We start from the raw sequence: 8,013 nt of genomic DNA on the forward strand, positions 1-8,013 counted from the left end.
TCTGCAACTCTCATTAACGAATCACTGACTCTCTCCCCCATGATCCCAGGGCATGTTGGATAAAACAAGACCTGATACCAATTCTCTTCCTTCCTTTCGAGGCACCACAACTCGGGGTTACTTTAACTTATTACCATTTTAAAATATGATTATATTACTATTGCATGTTTACTCCTAGTCTAGGCAAATCTAATATATGGAAATTAGAATTAATCATTTTTTAAAAATTATTCACTTTTCAGAAATTTTAATTATTAATTCCTTTAATTAGTCACCTTTCTTAGTGTACTTAAAATATGTACTCATTAGCTTACAAAAAAATAACTCAACTTCTCAAGGCTACTTACGGCCGTGAATACAAATATTTAACGTCCTTTAGCCACTTTATAAGAAATTGTTTCTTGTAGAGCTTTGAGAATAAAACCTAAATTCTTCCATTTGAATAATAAGCTTCTGAGGAACCCACCAGTGTTCTCACTGCTTATTCACTGGATCTCGGCTTCAACTTTTCTCACTCCTTTTCCTGATATACTCAAAATATTTTCGAATCCCAGCTATTCCTCCTTCCTCAAAAACTTTTTGAGCTTCTTTTCTGTTCCAAGCACTGTACTAGGTGCTGGGATAAATAAAGAGTCTCCATCCTCTGGGAGCTCTTAATCCAGGAAATAACACGAAGGAAAACAATACTGTTGCATGCCTGCCATATTCTGGATCTGCAATGTGTTATTCCATTTAGACCACATGGAAACCCCATCTTACAGCAGAGAAGACAGGGTTTCAGAGAAGTTAAGTAATTTTCCTTTTATTCAGAATATATGAATAGACAACTTACAGAAGAAACACAAATGGACTGTAGACATATGGGGAAAATATTCACCCTTACTAGTTATCAAAGAAATACATATTAAATAAATAAATAAACTATTTTTTACCTTTCAGATTAGTGACGAGATAAAGAACTCAAAGTTCATGGGGTTGCAGTAAAACAGGCTCTCCTACACAGGGCATCGGAGAATATAAAATGGTGCATCTTCCTGAGAAACAACTTAATAACACATAACAAAGACCATTACAAGAGGAATTTACCCTAATGTCCATTGCAAAGGAATGAAATAAACAATGTAACATCATGCACTGAAATTGCACACAGCCTTTAAAAATCATGTAGAATATGTAGTGACCTACAAGATTTTCTGAACACTAAGTGAAAAAGCATATTACAGAATAGTACATACTATACAGGATTACAATATATACAGAATTGTGTGTTGTGTGTGTGTGTGTGTAGAAAACAGAAGAGTGAAAGACTAGATACCAATAGGTTAACAGAGGTTATTCATAAGGGGTGGGATGGGGCTCTTCCTATTGGTAGCATCTAAATTTTAATAATTTGTTTTAAAAAAACAAACACATAAAAATGTTCATACATCCAGATTCAATTATTCCATTGCATTGCAACGAATAGTAATGCAGACTAAGAATCAAGTGGCTTGCTTAAAATCACCAGTTTGGTGTGCTGTGTTAAGCCAGGCTTTCTAACTCTAAAATCCACTGTCTTTCTACATTCCATTCCTCTTCCTCACCACAGCCCCAATTACATCATATTTAGAGTTCCTTTCTCTTTGGTTCTTTTTCCTTTTAATTTCTACATCTACTATATCCCTTCCCACCTTTTCCTAAACCATTTTAGCAGTAGTCACTCTGTGAACTGCATATTATATGTAATACAAAACGTAAACCATGCTCATTAGATGAAAATGACAATTCCCCCCTCAGAGACAGAACTGGGACAACACATATCAGAATAGGCACAATCTGACAGTCTTCAAATAAGTCAGTTTGCTTCTTGCATTTAAAATAAAACTGAAATCTGTTTGGTCTTAACTGTGATATTTGGAAAGCGTCATGCTTCCTTCTACACCACAAGATTTCTTAACTTTTTCAAAATGTGAATTCTTGAGACGACCACCTGCCTGAAACTCAGATCTGAAAAACCAATCCCTAATTTTATTTATAAATGTCAAGATTTCCCTATTTTCACTCGCTTACTCAAAAAGCAGGATAAATATAATAGCCCCTCTCTTACTTGGAAAAGTACAACTTTTGGAGCAAGTTGGCTGTGTTAGAAATTAGCAATGTCTTTGACGATGCACAGCTGTCTTCATTTCATAATCATAGACGTCTAAAGCATTCCAGGAGGCTGACTAATGTACCTGGAGAAATGTGCCATGTTTTCTCATCGTTTCTCCTGAACTTCTTGTCAGATCAAGAAGGGATGAGTATCTCCTTTGCTTCACAACTAGGAACTTAATTACAAGATGGAGTAGGACAAATCCTTACATTCTCCACCACCATTTCCTTCTTGTTCTCATTATATACCTGTCTCAAACATATGCGCAGTCCTCAGTGATCTTAGTGGCTTCCCCTTTATTTCAATCTTTCTCCTACGGAGATTCACTTAGGACAAGATCCCCATATGGAAAACTTAAAAGTTTTCCTACCAATGGCTGCTATTAATGGCAAAAGAAAAACAGAGCACCACTTATGTTGCAGCCTACTGTTCACCAAAGGACATCATACTAAGTATTCAGGAGTTTTTGAGCACCCCAAATAGTCCCAGACCAAAGTCAAGCCTCTGAGCTGAGCAATTAAGAATGAAAAACTCTGAAGGTGTTTGTTGAAAGGTTCTCAGCTTTGTGACTCCAAATACCATCTTACGGAAAAACCCAAATGAACTTTTTGGCCAATCCAACAGTTGTCTTTCCCCAAAAGAATTCTATTACCCCACCACCACCAACTCTTCTTTCCTGCTTGCAAGAAGTAAGTGATCATTACCACCTCAATCCACCCAAGGGCATTTCATCTGAAACCCAAAGTTCATACGCAATTAAGATTTGTATTTTGGGGGGATAGAGTATCAACAAAGATGTAGCTGGCTTCTCATGTGAGAGAAATACACACCTGAACAGCTCTACTTGGAAGGTTGATGCATTTTACTATACATAAATTATACCTCAATTAAAAAAAATAAACTCTACTAACAAATACTCATCCCCTCAGGGAACCTGCCCTTACTAGACTAACAGCCCTAACAGGGTTCTCCATACCCATATATGCTACCCAATTTAAAAAAAAAAAAAAAAAAAAAGCAAAAAATATGAATATCTTCCCCACTAACTAAAGTTGCATTATTTTTCTCAGTGTATGCCTTCCATCCAATTACATGGAACATCACTGGACTTTCTAGGTGAGCAAAAAAGAAAATTTTAAAGAAACTTATAAAGCCAAAGGGATAAGCTAACTAGAGTCCTGAAAAGTTGTGTGAGCAAAAAAAAAATTTTAAGAAACTTATAAAGCCAAAGGGATAAGCTAACTAGAGACCTGAAAAGTTGTGTGAGCTGTCTGAGGTTACACACACACCACGGCCTAGCGAGCAGGCCTCTAACCTCCTTTAGCACAGGCTGGAAAGAGCACAAGTGATCTCAATGCATCACAGAAAGAATGGACATTTTCAAAAGAACAACCCTCTATCTAGCTCAGTCCCAGCACAAAACTATTTCGAACGATCCCAAAATTCTTCCCAATGAAATATTCACCTCAAGGAATAAATAACATTAAACCAGGAATTAATAAACATTCAAGCAACTTGAGATTTTATTGTGAAAATAGCTATTTTGACATTATATCCAGTTTCTCATTTATCAGAATAAATTCTTTACAACATTGATCATCATCACCACTTCTGGGTATTTATACACAGTCTCTGAGTAAAATATATTCACACTAGGCAAGGCTAGAATATTGAAATTATGAACAACAACGCTTATTTTAAGATTGTTTACTTCATAACAAAACTACAGTGTTTGTACACTAGAACAGATGTTTCAAATGTATACCATTTGAAGGTAAGCTTGGTGGAACAAAACCAATATGGCTATACATAAATTTCTTACTTCTCTTCTTTGCTATCAGTCTTCCAGAAAGCTAAAGTTATATTACAAACACCTCAGATTTCCACTTCGGGACGAACAGAAAAATGGAAAGACATTATTTCCTATTTTACAAGATAAAACATCAAGTCAGAAGAAGAATAAAGCTCATCTTTATGCAGTTAACGTAAAAGCTTGAGTACACCCGTCCTTCTCCAAGAAATAAGACGCCAGCACTGCAAGAGAGGCAGCCAACAGGTCAAAGAACAAATAGCGAACACAGCCTCCTCTAGAGTGCGTGACTCCCCCAGGACTGACGCAAACTCTGGCAAGCCATTGTTTCTAGACATCCAGGGATCCGGGACATGTAAACTCAATGATTAGAAGGCATTTCTCCGAATTTGCATGAGAAGATCTAAAGAATCAGAACAAAGATCCAACTGCTTTGCACATGGCCAGATGTTCACCACACCACAACTCAAACCCAAAGGCAAGCTTTCCAACAGATACACATCCAAAGCATGCAGTTCCAAATATGCAACCATATACACTGCAGAAAACAAAGAGCATCCTTATGCCTGATGAGTGAACTGGTTTTATACTTTGAAATGAAATCAGATATACTTAGTCCTCTGAAATTAGAAGGTCTAGTGAGGCTTAAACTTGGGGGGATACAGAAACTTGCTGAGAATTTAATAAAAACTGTAAACCCTCATCCTAGAAAATGCATACACAAACATACAATCCTTTTTTAGACCATGTCTTCAGTAATAGAAGTTGAAAATATTAAACTTTCCTTGTTTTTGTCACAGAAGCAACTGTACACTTTCTAAGACACTATGTGTGTATGCATGTGCATATATATATATATATATAATAACTAGCTTGTATGTGACTTTAATGCTATAAATACTCACTGCCTTTCTGGTACTTTTAAAGCACAGCCAAAAACAGTTTGGAATGGAATTCCAAGTTGGTTCCCTCTGTCTCATAGATGCCTAACAAGTGGTTAGTTCTCTGAAACCACCAGTTCACACTCCTGTACAGCTGTTCCAAGCCAACTGGGATTCTAGGGAAGCAGCTGGACTGATCAAGGGCCTCACATGTGCCTAAATAACCAACCTATCTAAACCCACAGCCAATCCTCAGTCAACTCCATGGTCCTAGGGAGCCCTAACCTGTCACTTCCATTTTATCACCACTCACTAGAAGGGCAGCCAACAACTGGAAACCTCTGCAGTGAGTACAAACAGGCAGAAGCACTCTTAGGGCAGCATTTCCCTAAGTGTATTTCTCAGAACACAAATCCCACATGACACCTACTTAAAAAAAAAAATCCACATAAAAATAAATTAGGAAAATAGTGTATAAAATACAGGCCCTCCTTGGAGTCTGAAACCACCAACAGCATATGTAAGGTGCTGAGAAGCCTACAGTAACTTAACTTTGTCTAACCCAGCATTTCCCTATTTAGCCAAAGAACCCACTATTCATATAATAACAATATATTCTGCCAAAATATATCTTGAAGTGCTTCTCCAAAGAACTGAAATATAGTTTAAAAATATCTTACAATATAATTTCAAATTAATAATAGTGAGGATATAAAGACTTATTTTCCTGCATTTTTTTAAAGGAACTACTTTGTTTTGCTCTGAATAGTCTTTTATCATAACATTCCACTCTCTGCTTACAAACATCCAACTCAAAGCTACCCTTTCTTCTATCATTGTTCAATAATGTTAATTCTCATCAGTAATCATTGGCCTTGGGCTTCCCTGGTGGCGCAGTGGTTGAGAGTCCGCCTGCCGATGCAGGGGGACACGGGTTCGTGCCCCGGTCCGGGAGGATCCCACATGCCGTGGAGCGGCTGGGCCCATGAGCCATGGCTGCTGAGCCTGCGCGTCTGTAGCCTGTGCTCTGCAACAGGAGTGGCAACAACAGTGAGAGGCCCACGTACAGCAAAAAAGAAAAAAAAAATCATTGGCCTTCTTATCTGGAAAAAATGATTTTTGTATGCTTTTTGATTCCGAGGATACCTCCACCTCAATCACAATAATTTTAAGTCTAGGGGAGGTAACCTGGGCTTCTAGCAAACATTATATCCCAACAAGAGTTTGGGGCTAAATAATTTTACAAACCCTTAAAAAAAAAAAAAAAAAAAAAAAAAAAAAAACCCCCGTCTTTACATCTCTATGAAAATCAACATTTTGAAGATCTAATGAAACTTCAGTTAAACCTTTGAGACTACGATTACTGACCTTTGGTTCATGTAATTAACAACGAATTTCTTAAAAATCTAGTAATTTCTTAGGAAATATGAAAACATTGAAAAGTAAATGTAAGTTCCACAGAGCTGAACAAGAAAAAAGGCAAAAGATAATTCTAAATGCCAACAACATATACAAAAGACCGTCATTACAACCCAAATATAATATGTGGCTCTGCTCAGGATTTCAATTATATAAATAATTAAACCAAGACAAAGTCAATCACTAAATCCCTGTGAACTTAAAAAACAAAAAGCACACAGGCACACTGCATTTTGTTCATCAAAGCATGATCCTAGTGTAGTTAGAGAACACTTGCAAAACAAAGAAGGATCACCACATAGAGACACGGAGGAGTTTTTTTTTTTTTTCAAAATATTTTATCCTCATAAAAGGATACCATACCATAGGGAAAAAAGATACAATTACAAACATAAAACCGTAGAATTTTTAATCTCCTAAGGAAAAGGGGTTCTTGGTTTTAGGGGTTCTTGTTTTTTCTTTGCTGATAAGGCAAAACAGATCTTTAGATTATCATTTGTTATAAACCTGAGTTGTTTTTTTCTTTAAACTCAAGAATGAAATAAATTAATTTATATTATGCATTTATTCATCTGGAGCTGAATACTATGTTTAAAGCATTAAATTTTAAATCATAGTTTATCTAGATAATGATAAACTTAATGAATTTATTTTTAAAACCCTTTTATTTTGAAATAATTATAGACTCACAAAAAGAAGTTGCAAAAATAGTACAGAGAGATCCTATGTAACCATCCTCAGCTTCCTGTCTTTACATTTAAGCATTTATATTTTGGTTTCAGGGGGATACAATTTTTGACAGTTTATGAAAAAGTAAACAGTTTAAGAAAAATCTAATAACATGGTAAATGTCTATTCCTGGAAGAGGCTCTAAGAAAACATACTACTGACTTCAAATACCACTTTTATCACATGATACTACCTTTAAAAATTGGTTTTCTGAGATACTGTTACCAATTTCTGCCTCTTTTGATGTCTAGTTTTCTTCCATTTTTGCAGACTTCTGAAAATAGTAACTTAGCTCTGATTGAAATAAGCTTCCCCATTCCTTTAAGTTAATATATCTAGCCACATTAAATGAACAGAAATTACAAATGGAAATCAAAATGCTTCAGATTTAACATAAAATCTCGAATCCTCTAGCACTCAAAAAATAAAACAAACATGTCTAGGTTGAAATTTAATTCGTTTGTCAGTGCCAACCTTTTAGGGGGAAAAACACTGTGTAGGAATGACTGTCCTTAAAGGGCTTTTACAGTTTCTTTGGTCTTAGGGGAACGGCCAGTCTTATGGATAACTGATGACAGTTTGTTGATGAAAGATCTTTATCTTATGGGAATTATCTGACCAATTTTCTCATCCTATACTACCAAGAAACATAAGCACAAACATAGTCCCTTTTATCATATCATCCTCCACCATCACTTCCAAAAGAAAGTGGCTCACAGTATTTTAAGACTGTGGACCATTTATCTCAGCGAACTCAAACTTTATCCAAAGCGTATCCTGACAGGTTGCTCAAAAGCTCTCTGCCCAGTCTGGAAAGTTATTCCTTTCCAAGAGCTTCTATATGTGTGGCTGATCCCTGGAGTGGTTTGTGTTCAGTGATAGCTTCCTAGCATCTCATTAGCTTATACCAAAAACCTCAACTAAGTAACCCAGCATATAAATTCTCACTTATCTAAATCATATTTTGCATCTTAGGAAAGATAGTCTGGAAGCATCATGGCCTATATAGCATACAGCTAAAGGCAGTTCAAAGCAGGAATGAC

Source organism: Lipotes vexillifer, unplaced genomic scaffold (assembly GCF_000442215.2).
Source record: "Lipotes vexillifer unplaced genomic scaffold, Lipotes_vexillifer_v1.1 scaffold83, whole genome shotgun sequence".
NCBI lineage: Eukaryota > Metazoa > Chordata > Mammalia > Artiodactyla > Lipotidae > Lipotes > Lipotes vexillifer.